This window comes from Heteronotia binoei, chromosome 1 (genome assembly GCF_032191835.1).
Source record: "Heteronotia binoei isolate CCM8104 ecotype False Entrance Well chromosome 1, APGP_CSIRO_Hbin_v1, whole genome shotgun sequence".
NCBI classification, from domain to species: Eukaryota; Metazoa; Chordata; class Lepidosauria; order Squamata; family Gekkonidae; genus Heteronotia; species Heteronotia binoei.
In genome coordinates this window covers 151,540,876-151,563,418 of record NC_083223.1, presented here as the reverse complement: position 1 = coordinate 151,563,418, position 22,543 = coordinate 151,540,876, and the positions used below count along the sequence as shown (strand labels likewise).

Sequence of the window (22,543 nt, the reverse complement as noted above, 5' to 3'; positions counted from 1 at the left end):
AGGCAAGCAGCTTGTCAGCTGGGACCGAGACACCAGTGGTGGCTGGTTCCTGGACCCGCAGACGCTGCAGAGCCCCATTGTCCTGATCGTCACTTTAAATGGCACTCTGGTTGAACACCGGTACTTTTCTTCTTTCTAATTCAAATTCTGCATGATTAAAGAGAAGTGGAAAGCGTATTGGTGACTGTAAGTTCTCTTTGTTATTCTGAATACTTGGAAAAATAAAGTTTGGACGTGTGAAGGCTGGTGCGAGGATCGGAGGAAGCTCATAAGGATGAAGGGTGTATGTGTTAAACCTCCTCTTGCTGTAAGACTTTGGAAAGACTGTGAGAGGGCAAAGTTAACTTCTAATTGAATTTAAGTCCCTGCAAAGTTTGATACACATGGAGATTTGATACTATTTAAGAGGCAGGCAGTGAACCGAGTTTTTGAAAAACAACCAAAGGTACAAGATATTCTATTAAGACACTATAACTAAAGGAGTGACTGTGATATACTGGTGCAGTGTTGGATTTCTCAAGAAGTGGGAAGCCTGGAGAGAAGTCTGGAAAGAAATCTTGAGTGCTATTATCTGTGACCTATTTTATGGATTTAAAGAGCCAGAGGTATCTGGCTTGAATACTGGTTTGCAAGAAGGAATTATGTTGCCGATTTTGGAAAGAGCAATGAGGAAGCCTGTAAAGTTTGAAAAGAGGGTGACTTTTTTCTTTCCTGGTGGATTATAAAAATATTGACTGGATCTAGAACACTTTATAACCCTATATTGGATTCATTTTTGGATTTTACCTTTGCCTATGGATCATAGATGGATCATCGAGATGAAGATGGCTTTAATTAAACTCTGATTACAATTAATCATTTTTTTGGTAATCTTTATTTTTTGGAAATTTTTTGAACTTTAGTGGCTGTACATTTGTAGCTTGGGGTGTGTGATTCCTTTGAATTACAAAACTATAAAGAACTATGGGAAGAAGATATGCAAATGGGACATCTTGGTTTGGATTATAATTTGCAACATTGACTTGGGAGCATTTGGAGTATTTTTCTCTTTTTGGGATTATCTCTTGTGGATTATCTTTTTGGACCTTTTCCTTGAGGACTGGATTGGATTGGTCTGTACTATTTTAAAGTGTACAATAACTTTGCTCATGTGAGTGTACTCTCATCTCTCTTGCTATTGAGGTTGTTTTTGGCATCTATGACTCATTTTTATGGTAACTGATATTCTTTAATGTTTATAGTTTTGAGTATTTTTGTTTGGGTTTCCTAGGTTGTTGAATTAAGGGGAAAGTTTTGTCTCCAAACAATCTATTTACAACACTGTTTTTTTCTGCTGGCACTGAGTTGACAAAAACTGGATCATAGTGTTCCAAAACAAAGTGGTATCTTATAAACAGTTAATGGTGAGTGCAAATATTTGAATTTTTTTCAACTGTTTCAAAGCTTTTTTTTTAAATTTGAGGGGGAACAAATACTGTGAGTAACTTAATATTAGAAATGGCATCAGGGTTCAAGGAGGGCCCTAAAAGAAGAGATAACAGAGAACAGGGGTACATCGCCCAGCCTCACTCAAGGCCCAACTCAATTTACAGCTGCAAACATGCAAGAAGAGATGAAAGAAATGCAAAACATTCTATTAACAGCCATTTCACAACTGACTGACAAGGTAGACAATATAGGAGAACAAATGGCCGAGGTTAAACAAGACCTTCAAGAAAACAGAAAGCAAGCAACAGAAACTAACAAGGCACTGAAAGCCTTAGATGACCAAGTGGTGAGTAATACCCAGAAGGTTGAACAGTTGGAAATCAATCAAAAGATGTATGATAGTAGATTTCTTCAGCTAGAAATGGACAGAGCGGCTTATATGTTGAGACTGCAAAATGTTCCAAAAGACAAGTCTGAAGATCTGCAGAAAATGGTCAGTGAGACTCTTGCGGAAATTTTGTATGTGCCTCTGGGAAAGATGGGAGATTGATCAAGTTAAGCGTGTACCATTGAGTTTTACCAAATGGAACCAATTACTGAGCAAATTCACGTGAAACTTACTAGAAGAGCAACCAGAGACAACATTCTGAAACAGACAAGAGACAAACCAGTGGTAATAGCAGAGAACACAGTGAGAATCTTGAAAGAGATACCATGGCCTGTCAGTCAGAAGAGGAAAGAATATCATACTGTGACAAATTTTTTGAAAGGAAGAGAAGTACCTTATACGTGGTTGATGCCAGAAGGCTTAGTGTTCATGATTGAAGATAAAAGACATAGAATTAACTCAATCTTCAAAGCTGAGAACTTCCTGGAGAAATTTGGGAAGGAAGAAGAGAGAAGGAGGAAGAAAGATGGCCAAGAAGAAAGCTCAGAGGAAGAAGATTCAAGTGAGGCAAAGAAGTACCAAACTCGATTACAGATCAAAAAAGATAAAAAGGATAGTGATAAGAAAGATTCATAATGGCATCAATAGTCTCTACTAATGTGAATGGACTTAATTCCCCGTTGAAGAGAAGGAAAGTTTTTAAATACTTAGTAAAATTGGAAGCTGATATTATTTGTTTGCAAGAAACCCATATATTGACAAAAAAATCAAAATTTGTTGAAGAATAAAAAATTTGGTAACTTATTTGCTGCAACGGATTTGAACAAGAAGAAGAGAGGCATGGCAACATATGTAAAAGACAAATTCAATCCGCAGCTCTACTTTGCATCAGAAGATGGAAAAACTTTATTGGTGGAAATTACAGTGGAGGACATAAAAATCTTGTTAGTAAATATTTATGTCCCAAATGATCATCAGGAAAAAAAATTTAAGGACCTGCATCTCAAATTAGCGAGCCTAGATTATACAGAATATTGTATATTTGGAGACTTTAATGCAGTCTTTGATAAGACAACTGGACAGGAAGACACACAGGCAAATTAGATTTAAAGGTTCACAGTTGCCAACAAGTTTTTCTAAACTAGCAGAAGAACTGGAGCTAGTTGACGCATGGAGGACGAGATTCCCAGATTCAAGAGATTTTACATACTACTCATCTAGTCATCAGTCCTGGTCAAGGATATTTGCTGGCCTTCTACAAGCCTGATGAAAGAATTGGTGAAAGTGGAGATCCAACCTAGGGTGATATCTGATCATAGTCCAGTAATTATAAACCTCAAAGGAATGCAAAGAAGAAAGAATTGGAGGTTAAGCATCAAATACTAAAAGACAAAAACTTTCTCCAGGAAGCTGAGGAAGAAATGAATTTTTTTTTCCCCAGACAAAATGTAACTCAGGAGGTGAAGATGCAGGTGATATGGGATGCAGCTAAAGCATACTTTAGGGGGCTGGCAATTAGATTCAATGCCAAGAAAAAGAAGGAAATAATTGAGAATTTCCAAAAGCTAAAGAAGCAGGCAGAACAAGCTGATAAAAATTTGAAACTACAACCAACAAAACAAGAATTTCAAGACAAAATAAAAAAGATACAACATCAACTTAATTTATTATTGGTGGGAGAAGTAGAGAGAAAATTGAAATATGCAAAACAAAGTTACTTTGAACATGCTAATAAACCTGGGAAATGGCTGGCATACAGACTGAAAAAAGAAAATGCGAAGAGAATTATAACGTCATTGAGAGATGGAAATAATACAGAGAAATTTCAAAAAAGACAGGTTGCTTACCTGTAACTGTAGATCTTCGAGTGGTCATCTGTGCATTCACACTCATGGGATAGTGCGCCTGCGCCGATCCCCGAATCGGTATATGCAAAAGCCCGGGATTTTTTCGCGCCAGGCGCCAGCAGGCATGCGCAAGCGACCCACTGCGCATGCCCACCGGCGCCCGCGCGGCAATCCCGCCAGTTCCTCCCTGACCGCTGAAAGCCCCCTTCTGGAGAGAGAGAGACCGTCAGCAGTGGGGAAGGAGGGCGGGTAGTGTGAATGCACAGATGACCACTCGAAGATCTACAGTTACAGGTAAGCAACCTGTCTATCTTCTTCGTGGTCTCTGTGCTTCACACTCATGGGAGATTAGCAAGCAAAGCATACCTGGAGGCGGGAAGACGGTCAGCCTGAAGACACAGCCTGTAGCACCGCAGCTCCCAACCGAGTCCTCTGCTGAGCATGCACGTCCAGCGCGTAATGCTTCATGAAGGCATGCGGAGAAGACCAGGTAGCCGCCTTGCAGACATCGGAGAGGGACACGCCTTTCAGGAATGCCACCGACGTAGCCATCGCCCTAGTGGAGTGTCCACGCACAGGTCCAGGTAAAGGCTTTTTAGCCAACAGATAACAAAGTTTGATCGTCTCAGTAAGCCACTTGGAAAGTCTCTGAGACGAAATCTTGGACCCTAACTTAGGGGCAGAGTAGGAGACAAAAAGCTGGTTATCTTTACGAAAACCCCTTGAACGGTTTAAATAAAACAGGAGGGCACGCTTAACGTCCAGTGCATGTAGCCTCCGTTCCTCGTCCGAGGAAGGGCTAGGGTAAAACGTGGGTAACCAAACCTCTAAGTTAAGGTGAAACTGGGAAACCACTTTCGGGAGAAATGTAATGTCCGGGGCCAAAGAAACTCCGGCCTCCCTAAAGGCAAGGTATGGGTAGTCACACCGCATCGCTGTGAGCTCCCCCGCACGGCGTGCTGAAGTGATGGCCACTAAAAACGCAGTCTTCCATGACAAAAGCTGCAGGGAGCATGTAGCCATGGGTTCAAAGGGACGGCGAGTTAGCTTGTCCAAAACTAAAGTCAGGTCCCACAACTGTGGAGGGGATCTCGAGGGGGGATGAAGCCGGAAGAGCCCCTTTAAAAACCTCTTGGAATGTGGGTGCGCAAAAACAGAGTGACCCTCAACCGAGACATGGAAGGCAGAAATAGCTGCCAAATAAACCTTGACGGAGGAGAAAACTAACCCCTCATCGATCAAGGACAAAAGAAACTCAAAAATTTTTGGGAGCCCAACCGAGTTGGTTGGCACAGGAGAGCCAGCCACGAAGTCACTGAACTTCTTCCACTTCCTCTCGTAAGAGGCACGGGTGGAAGGTTTCCTGCTACTCTGGAGCACATGTTGAACTCTGGTGGAAAAGTCTAGTGATCGATGAACCACGCTGTCAGCTTCAGGTGTGGCACGTTGTGATGGAGTACGTGTCCGCCCTGGGCCGACAACAGGTCCGGTTCCGCCGGAAACTGGTAAAAGACCCCCTCCGACTGCTGGAGCAGAATCGGGAACCAGCTCTGACGGGGCCACCACGGGGTCACCAGAATGCATCGTGGCCTCTCCTGCACTAACTTGTGGACCACTCTCGTCAACAGGGGTAAGGGTGGGAACATGTACAGGAACCAGCCCTCCCACCGGAAAAGGAGTCCGTCCCCCAGGGAAGCTGGGTCCGCACCCCCTCTGGCACAAAACAATGGGCACTTCTTGTTCCGCGCTGTGGCGAAGACGTCTAACTGCGGGTAGCCCCAAAGTTGGAACACCGGTTCCAGGAACTTCCACTGCAGTTCCCATTCGTGTGGGGACGCTGCGCCCCTGCTGAGCGAGTCTGCCCGTACATTGAGGACCCCAGGCAGATGCGTAGCCTTCACAAAAATGCCCCACTGGAGGCACTCCCTCCAGAGATCTAATGCCAGTGAGCACAGCCTGTGAGACACTGTCCCTCCCTGCCTGTTTATATAACACATGGCAGTGGTGTTGTCCGTCAGTAATGCCACTATCTTCCCCGCTAACAAAGGGCGGAAGGAACGAAGAGCAAAGTGGACCGCCAGCAGTTCCAGGTAGTTTATGTGGTACCGGTTGAGTTTCAGTGGCCACTTGCCCCCCACACATAAGTTCTCCAGATGAGCTCCCCACCCCCACATGGAAGCATCGGTGGCGATAGTCACGGAAGGGGTTGGCAGATGAAAGGGAGCCCCTTGGCAGATGTTGCCCTCCGACCCCCACCATTGCAGGGATTGAAGAGCCTCGGATGGGATGGTAAACCTCTTCCGAGGTGAGTCTCTGAGAGGGCGAAAATGGCGCAAGAACCATAGTTGTAAGCCCCTCATGTGCAGTCTTGCAAAACGCAGCACGCTCGTCGTCGCAGCCATCAGTCCCAGCATCCGCTGGATCTGCTGTGCTGTGCCCCACTGTCGTCTTTGGAGAAGCTGTACTAGGGTCATGATGTCCTTTGCTCTCTGAGCGGGAAGAAAAGCTCTGTGCTGATCTGTGTCCAACAGAGCCCCTATGAATTGAACTGTCTTTGACGGGGTGAGATGAGACTTCTCCACGTTGACCTGCAACCCCAGGGTGCCGAGAAGGCGCAGAGTGATGGCGATATGAGATGTTAGACTCTCCCTCGACCTTGCCACGAGAAGCCAGTCGTCGATGTACGGAAAAACAACGACTCCCTGAAGACGAAGGTGAGCAGCCACCACACTCATCAGCTTCGTGAACACCCGAGGAGCAGTAGACAGTCCAAACGGCAGGGCCCTGAATTGGAAGTGACGAGCACCCACTGCAAACCGCAGGAAACGCCTGAACGCAGGATGGATGCTGACATGAAAGTAAGCATCCCTGAGGTCCAGGGTCGCCATCCAATCCCCTTGGTTGATGAGGGGCAGGATTGTTTGCAGTGTAGCCATTCTGAATTTCTGATATAGAATGAATTTGTTCAGACCCCGCAAGTCCATGATAGGCCGTAGGCCCCCGTCCCTCTTGGGGACCAGAAAGTAGCGGGAGTAGAAGCCTCCCAACCTGGCCTCCGGTGGAACAACTTCTATGGCTTGTTTCTGTAGGAGGTTGCTCACCTCCGCCAGCAGAGGTGGGGAAGGGGGAGTGGTAACTACCACGGACTGGTTTGGGGTCTGGATAAACTCTATCTTGTAGCCCTCTCGTATAATGGACAGAGCCCACCTGTCTGTGGAGATTAACTCCCAGGCAGGCAGGAAAGGGCGTAGGCGAATGGAATGGTCGACAGTGGGGGCGATGACGCGTGCTTGCGGGAAGTCAAACCCCCTGCTTCTGTGGCCGAGCCCCCTTAGATTTATTAGAAGGCTGGCCCCCATAACGGTTTCTACCGTTGCCGGAGTAGGGCGGTCGTTCAGGTTGCTGCGAGCGAGGACGCCACTGCTCAGGGGAGAACTTCTGATAGGGCTTCTTGGTCCAGGGTTTGGACCATTGTTTCGACTTCGGAGACTTAGAGGAAGGCTGGACCCCCAAGTTCCTGGATGTCTTGACGCTCTTATCAAACTCTTGCAGCGCCGCGTCGGTCGTAGTGCTGAAGAGCCCCTCACCCTCGAAGGGTAAGTCCTCGATAAAGGTCTTGGTGTCTTGGTGCAGTGCCGTTGACCTGAGCCAGGAGTGTCGCCTGATGCAAACTGCCGATGTGATGGCTTTGGCTGAAGCTTCCACCATATGTTTCGCTGCAGCCAGCTGCTGTCTGGCTACAGCGAGACCTTCCCTTTGTAATTTCATTGCCGCCGTCTTCTTGTCCTCACTTAGTGAAGAGAGGAAGGGGGAAAGCTGTTCCCACACAGCATACTGGTACCTGGCCATGCAGGCTGCATAGTTGGATACCTTGATGCCAAGTGCCCCCGCTGAATAGACCTTGCGGCCCATCCCATCGATCTTCCTGCCCTCCTTGTCCGGTGGGGAGGAGTGCACCTTCCTTGCCTTCGAGGAGGAGGAGACGACCACGGAATTCGGACGTGGGTGGGTGAATAGAAACTCAGCACCTGCTTCCTGAACCCTGTACATGTGGTCCAGGCGTTTAGAGGAGACAGGTGTGGAGGAAGGCTTGTTCCACGATTCTTTGATGGCCTGCAGAATCACCTTGGTGACCGGAAGGGCCACCGCAGTGGACGTGTTCCTCTGCATTATGTCGAACACGTTGTCGTCCACTACGGGTTCCGGTTGGATCACAGGCAGTTTAAGGGTGGAAGCGATGCGCCTCACAAGGTCGCCATAGGATTTCAGGTCTTCCGACGGCGAGATCGGGAGATCCTCCGCCGTGTTGGAACCAGGCGAAGGCTCCAGATCAGGGATCTCACTGTCCGACTCCGATGACGAGGAGTCACGCTGGGCGGAATGCTCGGAGAGCCTCGGTGTCGACTCTCGCGGTTGGAGTTGCACCGACGAAAGTCTCGGGGGAGCTTCGACCGGGACTAGCTGTCGATCCGGGGGGACCGACACCGACGCCGACGCCTTCCGGGAGTGATGCGAGACCCTCGACGTCGCAGAAAACACCGAAGCTTGTTCCCAGTCTTGGTAGTCCTCCGGGTACCACCGACAGGATTCGTATCGGGAGTAGGGAGGTTGCCACCGCCGTTGCTCCCATGGTGGTATCGGGAAGCGTTGCGGGGTGTAGGCTAGGTCCCGCCGGGGTCGGGGCTTGAAGGGCGGGTCTATGACCGGTGCCGAAGCGTCCACCCCCGACGTCGATCCGCTGCTCGACCGACGCCGCGAGCCTGAGGATGAAGACCGTTGGGTAAGGTCAATTTCCGGTTCCTGCTCCGACGCCGACAGGCGTTGTTGGGCTGCTGGGCTCCTGCGCGGGGAAACCCGAATCGATTTCGGCGGTTTTGCCGATGCCGATGCGCCCTCCGACGGAGAAGGAGTGCGGGGTCGCTTGTGCTTCTTCTTCGATTTCGCCTTTTTCGGATCTCGGGTCCCCGAGTCCTCTCGGCGTTTTTTAGCGGGCGTATCCACCGAACCCTCGTGGGGACGCTTCGTGGAGCCACGCTCTTCCGGCGATTCCAAGGTCAGAATCGGAGCAGCATCGGCCGATGCAAGCTCCTGTGCCGGGTTGTCGGTCGACTTCGGTGCCGAACCCTCCATCGGTCGATGGGGTCGAAGCGCCGATTCGGTAAGCGCTGCCGATAGCCGAGCCGCTCGGTTCTTCCTGGTCTGTTTCGAGAACCGAAGGCAATGCGGGCACGACTCGACTCTGTGCGCCTCCCCCAAACACAGTAGGCACAAGGAATGTCCGTCGGGGGGGGCAATCTTCCTCCCACAAGCCTGGCAGCGCTTAAAAAACCCCCAGCGACTTTCCATAAGCGGTCGCGCGGGAAAAGCTTTTTCCTTTTACTCAGAAACGTCTGAGAGAAAGGGAGGTCAAAAACGGAAGCGGACCACCCCAAAGGGCGATCCGCCGGACTAAAAGCAAAAACGCTTCTTCTTTTTTTTTTTTTTTTTTTTCTAACACTAACTAACACTAATAACTGGCTAACTAACTATATACAAATCCAAAACGGGCTGAAAGAGAGAAAAAGATCGCTCTCACCGACCGGAGAATCAGAAAGGGAACCTCCCTAGCGCAGCGGTCAGAAAGGAACTGGCGGGATTGCCGCGCGGGCGCCGGTGGGCATGCGCAGTGGGTCGCTTGCGCATGCCTGCTGGCGCCTGGCGCGAAAAAATCCCGGGCTTTTGCATATACCGATTCGGGGATCGGCGCAGGCGCACTATCCCATGAGTGTGAAGCACAGAGACCACGAAGAAGATCGGGAGATACTTCAAATTGTGGAACAATTTTACAAAAAGCTATATGAAAATAAAAAAGTGGCAAAGGAAGGCGTAGAAGACTATCTTAAACAAAATAATCTTAATAAACTTACAGATGAGCAATGGAAAATTTTAAATGAACCAATAATAAGAGAAGTATGTGAAGTGATAGCTTCTCAAAAAAAAATGGTAAATCACCTGGTCCAGATGGCTTACTAGCAGAATTCTACAAAGCTTTTGAAGATTGTCTATTGGTTTCATTTAAACATTTGATAGAAACTATTCAGAGAGAAGCCGAAATTCCATGGACATGGCAAGAAGCCACAATATCTTTAATCCCCAAGGAAGGTACAGACTTGAAAGATGTAAAGAATTTTAGACCAATTTCACTCTTGAATGCAAATTATAAGATTTTTGCTTCTATCCTGGCACAACGCTTGAAGATTTTGTTGGCTATTATACACCAGGATCAAGCACGATTCTTGCCAGGAAGATATCTGAAAGATAATATTAGGACTATATGCAATATACTGGAGTATTACGAAAGTCATCCAGAGAAGCAGCAAGCCTTAGTTTGCTTAGATGCAGGGAAAGCTTTTGAAAACGTCCGATGGCAATTTATGATACAACAATTAAGAGGCATGGAATGTGGTGAAAACTTTTTGAAAATTATACAGTCAATATATTCATCTCAAAGTGCCAAAGTGATTGTCAAGTCTGCTGTAGTCTCTGTGTGTAGTTAAGCCATTTCTTTGGTTCAGGAAAAGGATCCTGGGTAAAACCACACTGTATGCCAATGCTGCTAGCTCGAACTCTCCTCACCCCCCTCCTGCCCTTTGTTATGTAGCCTTGCTTTGAAACGAGAATATGGGAACAAGATTACAGAGCCTTCTCAGTGGGGCCTGGTGCCAAGAAGACGCTCAAGGACGACCCAGGCCTGGGAACGAAATAGTAACATCTAGGTGTGAATGTGCCCTGCATAGAGTACCCCTCCCTCAAGAACTCCTTTGATGTATACCTTAAATGTTTGCTCTGATTGTATACTTGCCAGTCTTTCAATTTCGTTCTATAGTCTAACAACATGTTACAATAAACTAGAAACTTTTATCAACAAAGGTCTCGTTATTGAAACATCAGACTTGACAGTGATGGTGAATGGTGAATTAACAGAATCAATTACTATCCAGAAGGATACAAGACAAAGCTGTCCACTGCCACCACTTTATCTTATGTTTGGAGATTTTGAACAAACAAATAAGAGAAGATTCTAATATTAAAGGTGCGATGGTCAAGGGAGAGCATTACAAATTGAGGGCATAAGAACATAAGAGAAGCCATGTTGGATCAGGCCAATGGCCCATCCAGTCCAACACTCTATGTCACACAGTGGCCAATATATACACACACACACAAACACACAAAAATGTGGCTAATAGCCACTGATGGAACTCTGCTCCATATTTTATCCAATCCCCTCTTGCAACTGGCTATGCTTGTAGCCATCACCACCTCCTGTGGCATTGAATTCCACATGTTAATCACCCTTGGGGTGAAGAAGTACTTCCCTTTTATCCGTTTTAACCTGACTGCTCAGCAATTTCATTGAATGCTGAGTTCTTATATTGTGTGAAAGAGAAAAAAGGACTTCTTTCTCTACCTTCTCCATCCCATGCATAATCTTGTAAACCTCTACCATGTCACCCTGCAGTCGACTTTTCTCCAAGCTAAAATAGCCCCAAGCGTTTTAACCTTTCTTCATAGCGAAAGTGTTCCAAACCTTTAATCATTCTAGTTGCCCTTTTCTGCACTTTTTCCAATGCTATAGTATCCTTTTTGAGGTGCGGTGGCCAGAATTACACACAGTACTCCAAATGAGACTGTACCATCGATTTATACAGGGGCATTACGATACTGGCTGATTTGTTTTCAATTCGCTTCCTAATAATTCCCAGCATGGCGTTGGCCTTTTTTATTGCAATCGCACACTGTCTTGACATTTTCAGTGAGTTATCTACCACGACCCCAAGATCTCTCTCTTGGTCAGTCTCTGCCAGTTCACAACCCATCAACTTGTATTTGTAGCTGGGATTCTTGGCCCCAATGCGCATTACTTTGCACTTGGCCACATTGAACCTCATCTGCCACATTAATGCTCACTCACCCAGCCTCAACAGATCCCTTTGGAGTGCCTCACAATCCTCTCTGGTTCTCACCACCCTGAACAATTTAGTGTCATCTGCAAACTTGGCCACTTCACTGCTTACTTCCAACTCCAGATCATTAATGAACAAGTTAAAGCGCATGGGACCCAGTACTAAGCCCTGCGGCACCCCACTGCTTACCGTCTTCCACTGCGAAGACTGCCCATTTATACTCACTCTCTGCTTCCTATTAATTAGCCAGTTTTTGATCCATAAGAGGACCTGTCCTTTTACTCCATGACTTTTAAGCTTACTAAGGAGCTTACTAAGGAACTTTATCAAAAGCTTTCTGGAAGTCAAGGTAAACAACATCTATTGGGTCCCCTTTGTCCACATGCTTGTTCACTCCCTCAAAGAACTGTAACAGGTTAGTGAGGCAAGATCTTCCCTTACAGAAGCAATGCTGAATCTAACTCAATAACTTGTGTTCATCAATGTGCCTACTCATTCTGTTCTTGATAATGATTTCTACCAACTTTCCCGGTATTAAAGTCAGGCTGACTGGCTGTAATTTCCCAGATCTCCTCTGGAACCCTTTTTAAAGATGGGGTGACATTTGCTACCTTCCAGTCTTCAGGAACGGAGGCAGATTTCAATGAAAGATTACATATTTTTGTCAACTTTGAGTTCTTTCAGAACTCTTGGATGTATGCCATCCAGACCTGTTGACTTATTAGTTTTTAATTCGTCTATCAGTTGTAGGACCTCCTCTCTTGTCACCTCAATCTGACTCAGGTCTTTCAACACCCCTTCCAAAATTAGCAGTTCTGGAGCGGGCAAACACTTTTCATCTTCCACAGTGAAGACGGAGGCAAAAAATTCATTCAGCTTCTCCATTTCCCTATCCTCCTTCAGTAATCTTTTGACCCCTTGGTCATCCAAGGGCCCCACTGCCTTCCTGGCTGGTTTCCTGCTTCTAATATATTTTAAGAAATTTTTATTGTTGGTCTTTATGTTTTTTGCAATATGCTCCTCATAGTCCGTTTTTGCCTGCCTGATCACAGTCTTGCATTTGATTTGCCACAGCCTGTGTTCCCTTTTATTAATCTCACTTGGACTAGCTTTCCACCGCTTAAGGGAGTCCTTATCTTTTACAGCTTCCATTACTTTGTTTGTTAACCATGTAGGCCTTCTCTTATACCTATTTGTGCCTTTCCTAACTTGTGGTATATATTTTATCTGAGCTTCTAGGATTGTAGTTTTAAATAGCCTCTAAGCTTCCCCAAGGGTTTTGACTGTATTTACCTTTCCTTTCAGTTTCCTCTTCACATGCCTACTCATCTCAGAGAATTTACCCCTTTTAAACATGGTTGTGCTGGTCTTTTGGGACAACTCCCTATTTATTCAAATGGTGAAATCAATACGCTACGGTCCCAAGCGGTGCGATCACTTTTACATTTCTCACCAAGTCTTGGGCATTACTTAGGATCAAATCCAGGATCGCCCCACCCCTGGTAGGTTCTGTGACCATCTGCTCCATAGCACAGTCATTGAGAGCATCTAGAAACTCAATCTCTTTCTCTCGACCTGAACACATATTGACCCAATCAAACTGCGGGTAGTTAAAATCACCTATTACGACACTGTTTTTATGTTTAGACACTATCTTTAATCCTTCCATCATATTATAATCATCCTCTATCTTTTGATTTGGTGGGCGATAAACTCCCATAGTTAAATTTCTTTTTGGGCCCTCTATTTCTACCCAAAGTATTTCTAGAAGGGAATTGAATTCTTTGACATCAGTTTTACCAGACTGTATACCCTCTCTGACATACAGAGCCACCCCACCTCCAACCCTTCCCTCCCTATCCTTCCGATATAACTTATATCCAGGAATCACCGTGTAACACTGATTCTCCTCATTCCACCAAGTTTCTGAAATTCCCACAATGTCTATATTTTCCCCCAACACTAAACAATCCAACTCACCAATTTTACTTCGAACACTTCTAGCATTTGTATACAAACATCTATAATTTCCCAGGCAAAGGCCCGCAACCTTCCTCCTGCTGCCTCGAGACTTTGGCAGGCAGCCCATACTGTTTGTCACCATCTCAATGGACAACTCTGATCCATTACCCGGTAGAAAAGTAACAGCTAGCCCTTCATCTCTTTGAGATGAGTCCTGCTGAACCAGAGGCATTTCAACTCCTGTCGGCTTTCCCCCAAGATTTAGTTTAAAAACTGCTCTTCCACCTTTTTGAATTTAAGCACCAGCAGCCTGGTTCCATCTGGGGACAAGTGGAGACCGTCCCTTTTGTACAGCTTCAGCTTGTTCCAGAAAGCATTCCAATGCCTAACAAACTTAAACCCTTCCTCCTTACACCATCGTCTCAGCCACACATTGAGACTTCTAATTTGTGCCTGTCTCTCCTGCCCTGCATGTGGAACAGGTAGCACTTCTGAGAAGGCTACCTTGGAGGTCCTGGCCTGACGTTTCCTGCCTAGCAGCCTAAATTTTTCCTCCAGGACCTCACGACTGCATTTCCCCACATTGTTGGTGCCAACATGCACCACTACCACTGGCTCCTCCCCTGCACTGTCTATCAGTCTATCTACAACACACATAATGTCCGCTACCTTCGCACCAGGCAGGTAAGTCACCATACACGGTTTTGCCACCCAGCTGTCTACTTGCCTAAGGATCGAATCACAACTACCAAGACCCCCCTCTCTCCCTGCCCATGGATGGTTCCTTGGCGCGAAAGGATACCCACTCACCAACTGAAGAAGAGGTCCCTACTGAGGGCGCATTCCCCTTATCCTCAGCACGATGCCCTGTTCCCTCTCAACCCTCATGTTCCCTGGCAGCAATGAGGCTGCCACGTTCAGAGTGGGGCTCATCTAATACCGAGAATCTTCCCTGAGTGCCTGACTGTCTCTGCTTCTCCAGGTCAGTCACCTCGGCCTCAAGGGTACGAACTCATTCCCTGAGGACCAGGAGCTCCTTGCATCAAGCTCACACCCAAGACTTCTGTCCTGTGGGCAGATAGTCATACATGTGACACTCAGTGCAAAACAATGGAAAGCCCCCACCCCCCTGCTGGCATTCTACCTTAATGATAGCTTTTTTCAAAAATATACAGTCCCCTTTTAAATCCTGTTTGTTTATGTGGCTCTCCTTCTACTTACCTTATTGGGAACATAAGGAATCTGGGTTCCTGGTTCTTACAGAGCCCCCAGGCCAAGAGCCCTTTAGCTTTTGCCCTTCAGCTCGTGTCTCTGGCAAGGCGCAGCTTAATAATGCAAAGAGGTTGGGGAACACAGCCACTCCTAATCAATCAGCAATAATCAACTTCAGCCCACTCAAACCAAACAAACAGCAGTTCCCCAGCAACCACAAACTCAGAATTTTCAATAATCACACAAACTCAGAAATTCTCAGCAACTTCCCCAGCTGCTTAGAAAGCCAAACCTCACCCTTGTAGCACTTCTTCTCTGCTCTCTCTCAGAGCTCTCTGAAATGTGCTCAGTCTCTGGCAAGGTGCAGCTTAATAATTTAAGCCGATAATTTGCAGATGACCACTTAACAACCACTTAACTCAATTGACTGCTTCACAAATAAGATTACCCAATTTGGTTATTGGGCAGGATTGAAGATAAATTATGGAAAAACGAAATTTTTGACTAAGAACATTACAATAGAACAAATCCAATCCTTTCAAGAAAATTCTAAATTTTCCTATGAGAAGAAAGTGAAATACTTAAGTATCTATATATCAAACAAATGCAGTACTTTAAAGATGGATAACGGAAGATTCTATTCACTTACCGTGAAGTCTTCCTTCTCTGTGGTCCCGGAGTGGTCCAGTCCTCATTCGTGGGATCTCAGCTCCTCCTCTTCCATTGCAGGGCTTAACAAACTTGACCCGAAGGGGAGGTGCTGGATCCTCAGCAGTCAGTTCTTCTGCCAGCTATCCTACCTCCCTAATAACAACTCCAAGAACAATAGGAGAGAACATCTCTGGGGAAACAAAACCGTCCCCTCCCTCCAGAGCTTATCCTGAACCCTTCCACAAGGGGCTCTAGTGAGGGACCCAGTAACCAACACAGTGTCCACCTCCAACTCCGAAGTCTCTGGACAAAGCCCATACCCCCTCACACAACTGGGTGGGTAGGATTGGACCACTCCGGGACCACAGAGAAGGAAGACTTCACGGTAAGTGAATAGAATCTTCCGTTCTCCAGTGGTCCCAGGAGTGGGCCAGTCCTCATTCGTGGGACATAAAAAAGGCGAGTCCCTGGGCGGGCACCTCAGCTTTGTCCTGAGACCACGTGTTGGAGCACCTTCCTACCGAACGCAGCCTCGGCCGAGGCCGCCTTATCGATCCTATAGTGCTTAGTAAAGGAGTGAACTGACTTCCAGGTCGCTGCCTTACACACTACCTCCAAAGAAGGAAAAGCCCTATAGGCTGCTGACGTGGCTGTTCCTCTGAGGGAATGAGCTGTCACCCCTGTCGGGGGCTCCAAACCTCTTGCCTTGTAAGCCTCACAGATGCACCCCCTAATCCACCTACTAATGGTGGAGGCTGACACCTTGCGACCATTGTTTGAAACCCTAAAGGAAACAAACAAAGAGTCGGACTGACGAAACCCCTTGGTCCTGTCCAGATAGAAACTAAGGGCTCTACGGACATCTAGACAATGCCACAGCTTCTCTGTCTCATGGACTGGATTGGGGCAAAAGGAAGGCAGCACGATGTCCTTCGCCCTATGAAAGCGTGAGTTCACCTTCAGGATGAATGCAGGGTCAGTGCGAAGCACAACTTTGTCCTGATGGAAAACACAGAGATCCTTATGAATCGAGAGAGCCTGAAGCTCCGACACTCTGCGTGCCGAGGTGATGCCCACTAAGAATGCCACCTTAAAGGTCAGCAACTTGAGACTACACGATGCCATGGGTTCAAAAGGCTTGCCGCAAAGCGCTTTTAGTACCGTGTTCAGATTCCATGAAGGAAACCTATGCACCTGCGGTGGATTAACCAAGGACACCCCCTTCAGGGACCTCCTGATATGCAGGTGTGTGGAGATAGACCTGCCCTTCCTAGACCCTCTGACCGCTGCTATGGCGGCCACTTGCTTCCGCAGTGTACTAGTGCTAAGGCCTTTTTCTAGCCCCTCCTGCAGAAAGGATAGTACAACGGAAACTGAGGCATGCAACGGGTCCTCCCCCTTATTCGCACACCAAATACGAAAAACCTGCCAGGTAACATTATAGCTCCTGTTAGTGGAGCTCTTCCTTGAGGACAACATGGTGTCTACCACCTTATCTGAATAACCCAGACTAATCAACTGTTGCCGCTCAATCTCCAGGCAGTGAGCTGCAGCATTTCCGGTCGTGGATGATGCAGTTTGCCTTGAACTAGAAGATTCCCTCTCAACGGAATTCGCCACGGCTCCAGTACTGACAGACTTTGAAGGTCCTGGAACCAGGCCCTCCTGGGCCAAAAGGGGGCCACAGCCATCACCTCCGCTTTCTGCTCCCGAACCCTCTGCAGAAATCTCTGGATGATCTGGAACGGGGGAAAGGCGTATAACAGCTTTCTCGGCCAGTCTGAGTTCAGAGCGTCGACAGCCGCTGCCCCTCTGCTTCTTGTCCTTGAAAAATACTGCGGCACCTGGTGATTGTCGTCCGAGGCGAAGAGATCCACTTCCGGGGCCCCGAATCTTTGGCAGATCTCTTGAAACGACTCGCGATGAAGAGCCCATTCCGACTGGTCCAAGGATTGCTGACTCAGCCAGTCTGCTACTACATTGTCCCTTTCTGCCACATGGATGGCTCTGATGGATCGAAGATGGGCTTCCGCCCATCTGAACAGGACCTGAGCTTCGTCCTGAAGTTTCCGGTATCTGGTGCCTCCCTGACGATTCACATAGGCCTTTGCCGTCATATTGTCTGTTTGGACCAGGACATGAGCTCCTGTTAACTTTTGTCTCCACTGAAGCAAGGCTAGATGTATGGCTCCCAACTCCAGAAGATTTATGCTTTCCTTGGCCTCTTGGACGGTCCACTGACCCTGTGTCACCGCTCCAGTCGTGTGCGCTCCCCAGCCAAAAAGGCTGGCATCTGTGGTCAACACCACCCTCTTGGGTTCCCGCAATTCCTGACCCCAGGAAAAGCGATCGGGCGCCTGCCACCATCTGAGATCCTTCAACAGGCCAGGTGGTAATGTCAGTGAAATTGGACTTTTGGAACCTATTTGCTTCTGGAAGGGCAACAGGAATTTCTGGAGTGGCCTCGTGTGGAACCGTGCCCACTGAACTATGTCCTGACACGACACCAACATCCCCAACAATCTTGCCAGTAACATCAGCTTGACCCGCTTCCGTTGCTGGACTCCCAAAATCAGCTGCGAGATCTTTGACTGTCTTTCTGGCGTCAGAAGAACCCTGTCCAGACTGGAGTTGATCTGAACCCCCAAGTGTGTCAGAGACTGGGACGGCTGAAGCCAGCTCTTCTGAACGTTTATTACGAATCCGTGCAATCTGAGGGTCCTTATGGTCAACTCTAGGTCCAGTTTTGTCTGCTCCTCCGACGGGGCCTTGACCAGAATGTCGTCCAGAAACGGAAACAGGGAAACCCCCTGAAGCCGGAGGACCACCACGAGGGTGACTAATACTTTTGTGAACACTCTGGGCGAGGACTTTAAGCCAAAAGGCAGAGCTCTGTACTGGTAATGACGCCCGTCGTAGGAGAAGCGAAGAAACCTGCGGTGCCCCTTGGCTATAGGAATATGAAGGTAGGCCTCCGACAGATCTATGGAGGCCATGAAGTCTCCCTTTTGAACAGCTAGCAGTATGGATCTCAGAGTCTCCATTCGAAACTTCTTTGTAACGACCGACTTGTTTACCCACTTCAGGTCCAGAATCGCCCGAACATCTCCGTTCTTTTTGGGCACTACAAAGAAGATGGAATAAACACCTTGAAACTTCTCCGACACCGGTACCGATTCGATGGCTCCTATCTGAACTAGATGATCGATGGCCCTTAGTAGTGTACGATGTTTCTTGAGAGATTGAGCTCTCTGTACCTCCAGGAACCGATGACGTGGAGGAGAAGAAAATTCTAGGGAGTAACTGTTGGTAACTGTGTCCAAAACCCATCTGTCCGAAACCGTTTGATGCCACACGTGGGAGAATCTTTGAAGCCGTCCCCCTATCCGATCGTGGTCCATTGGGACCGCCCAGTCATGCTGAGGTGGACTTCTTCTGTCCCCTAATTGGTTGACTTTGTTTTCCTCCAAAGGAAGGTCTGCCGTCTCTGGCCTTTGGTTGCCACTTTGCCCTGTATTGTTTGAAGGAGGTTTGTCTTGAATCTTTCCTATTTCCACGAAAGGACTGGGACCTCTGCCTCGTCCTGTTCTCACGTCTCTTGGAGGGCAGGACTTTTTTCTTATTTCTGTCCTCTATGAGATATCTGTCTAGACCTTCCCCGAAGAGCGAGGCCCCTTTAAAGGGAACTGCAGCCACTTTTGCTCTGGCTGAGGGATCAGCATCCCAATTACGGAGCCAGGTATTCCGCCTAGCTGTAACGCTAGAGGCCATAGCCCTAGCAGAGAGTTGAACTGCTTCGAGGGTCGAATCTGATGCAAAGGCAGTGGCTAGCGTAATTTTCTTAAGTGAGTCCTTAACATCCCTAGGCAGATCCTCTCTCTTAGCTAGGTCGGAAAGCCACATGTACGAAGCCCTACAGAAGAGAGACGTGGTAGCTGACACTTTTAGAGCACTGGCGGAGGCTTCAAAATCGCGACGTAAGGCCTGCTCTATGCGCTTGTCCGTTGGATCCCTTGGCATCCCATCCGCATCCATCGGTAGAATGGAATTAGAAGCCAAGCTGTTGACCGGGTCATCAACTACTGGCAACTTAAGCCTCTTGGTCGCCTCTGGGATGAAGGAGAAAAACCTAAAGAAGTTTGACGACACCGTCTTAGGCTTGGCTGGATGTTCCCACTCAGATCTAATTATTGAGAAAAACCCAGAGGGCAACGAGACCTGTAGTGGTTTTGAACCTGACTTGGGTATAATATCCTCCATTGCAACAGGAAACTCAGCATCCTCCTCATCCTTGGATTTTGGAGTATACTGTATCTGCAATGTCCTAATCACTTTTGTCAGTAGGCGTGGATACACGTCTGCTGGAAACAGTTTGGAATGAGTAGAGGCCGGCCCCTCCTCTTCCTCAGAGAGTTCTCCTGAGTCAGGTGACGAAGAGCCCTCAGACAAGTCAGAATCCTCTTCTTCTTGATCAGAGGGAGCTGAATGCAATTCTAACCTACTGCGCTTGGGAGGCCTGGAGGAAACCCCTTCCATTTCCTTATCTACCTCTCTATGTTTCTGTTTGGCTGCCCTCTTAAGTGATGGGGTTGGGGTGGCCACAGAGGCAGCTTGAACCTCTTTTTTGACCAGCTCTTGGAGCCAAGAAAGAAGATTAGACTTAGCTTCATCTGCTGAAAGATCAGCCTGATGCACTTCTGTCCCCTCTTCCTGTGCTGGTGAATCAGCCAGCTCCAACTCGCATGTGCCCTCCTCCAGCATTGCTCCCATAGGAAATCTAGTGGGGGCGGCCATCTTAGAGTGAATGGCCCTATAAGACACAAGTAGTATAAGTAAAATGGCTTCCATTCCCGCCAAAAACCTCCCCCCCCCTCCCCAGCTCCTGACTGGTTTTTTAAAACTCCCTTTCCCTTTTCAGGGACCCCTTCCAGCCGAGGTCACCCCTCCTGGATGCAGGGGCAAACAGGGAAGCCGGAGGGAAGAAGGGAATGAGGGGGGGGGGGGGGCGCTGAATAGTGACATCTGAACCCAGCTTCCTTTACAGCCCTGTGGGCTTAAGCTGCCAGCACCGACAAGAGGGGCTCTGGGAGTCTACAGATCTCCTCTCCCCCTGGAAATCCCCTAAGGGTTCCCCCCCTTCCCATAGAGCTTACCGCTGCTTCTGGGAACCACCGCGCCGTCGCACTGTCCACGGCGCTTCGGGAGGGCAACGTGAAGCACACGAGTCCTCTCCCTTTTTCCCTGGCCTCAGCTGGTCTTCCCTTTGACTTGCTGCCCTGCAGGCCCCCGGGGTTGCCGGTGTGCCTTTGCTGGGAGCGGCTGGGAGAGACTATCCACAGCCCCGTGCGTCCGTCGGGCTGGGAAGAGGCCGGGAAGAGCAATTAGGCGCGAACGCGTGCCTCGACAGAGAGGCTACTGCGGTGCGTCGTTCAAGCATGGGAGGGATTTTTCCCTCCCCGCTTTCCCTGAGGAGAAAAAACAGCGGCTCGTCCTAATCTCCCTGCTGGGTGATTTCTGCCACTGACTCCAGGTATTCTTCTTTTCCTTTCTTTCTTTCTTTCTTTTTTTTTTTATTATCTCGGGTCAAAGAGCCTCAAGGGGCTCTAAAGCACGTCCTGCTTGGATTGCAGGGCTAACAAAACTGACTGCTGAGGATCCAGCACCTCCCCTTCGGGTCAAGTTTGTTAAGCCCTGCAATGGAAGAGGAGGAGCTGAGATCCCACGAATGAGGACTGGCCCACTCCTGGGACCACTGGAGAACTATGATAAACTGCTTAAAGAAATCCAAAGAGATTTGGAAAAATGGCGGGATTTGAATATATTATTAATGGGAAGAATAGCTTCGATTAAAATGAACGTATTGCCAAGATTGCTATTCCTATCTTAAACTATCCCGGTGCTTTTAATTAATGCCTTCTTTCAAGAATTGGACAAGATGATTTCGATATATATTTGGCAGAAGAAAAATCCAAGGAGTAAACTTAAAGTATTGCAGGATTGCAAAAAAAGAGTGGGTCTAGGCCTGCCAGATTGGCAGTTGTATTACAGGGCCTCAGTGTTGACTTGGTTGAGAGACCGGGTTTTTTTTTACAAGACAGAAGACAGCTTCTTTTGGAGGGGCATGAACTTACCACAAATACGCATGCCAGCCTTGGGTATCAAAGATTAGAAGGGCACTCCTACTTCAAAAATCACTGGCTATGGAAATTGCTCTACCATACATGGGCCTGGTTAAAACCGAAAATCTACAAAAGTATTCCAAGATGGGTATTCCCTGTTGAAGCTTTTACACCACCAAATCTTATGAAATTGAACCTATAAGCATGAGGATTTACTGGAACAAGAAAAACTAAAAACTAAGGAAGAACTAGAAACCAAGAATACTGATATGAGCTGGTGGCTCAGAATGCAAATAGAGTCCAGATATGTAAAGGACAAGGTAATAGGATTTAACATGGATCAACATGGATAAGATATTTTGAGGCCCTCAAGAAAAATTAATTTCAAAAATTTATTCTTATTTACTACAGATGAGGATGCAAGATGAGATTGTGAAAGACCGTATGGTATAATGGGCGAAAATATAGGGTGTAATATTATGTTAGATGAATGGGAGACTTCTTCACCCAAAGGGTGATTAACATGTGGAATTCACTGCCACAGGAGGTGGTGGCGGACACAAGTATAGCCACCTTCAAGAGGGGTTTAGATAAAAATATGGAGCACAGGTCCATCAGTGGCTATTAGCCACAGTATGTGTGTATATATAAAATTTTTTGCCACTGTGTGACACAGAGTGTTGGACTGGATGGGCCGTTGGCCTGATCCAACATGGCTTCTCTTATGTTCTTATGTTTATGGAATTCAAACATTAAGCTAACTAAATCAATTTCTTTTAAAGAAAAATTGTATAAAATGTTCTATAGATGGTATGTAACTCCTCAAAAACTTTCTAAAATGTATTCTAATATGTCTAACAAATGTTGGAAATGTACAAATCAGGTGAGGTCATTTTACCACATGTGGTGGATTTGTGAGAAGGCAAAGGATTATTGGAAGATGGTCCATGAACTATTACAAAAGATTTTGAAGATGCAGATCCAACTTAA

The 22,543-nt window shown here is 47.3% G+C and overlaps 1 protein-coding gene across 1 annotated transcript in view; it reads right to left on the bottom strand.

Moving 5' to 3' along the window:
• Positions 1-22,543, bottom strand: part of ERMARD (ER membrane associated RNA degradation) — an 83,278-nt gene that overhangs the window by 11,644 nt on the left and 49,091 nt on the right. The gene's annotated exons all lie outside the window — the stretch shown is intronic.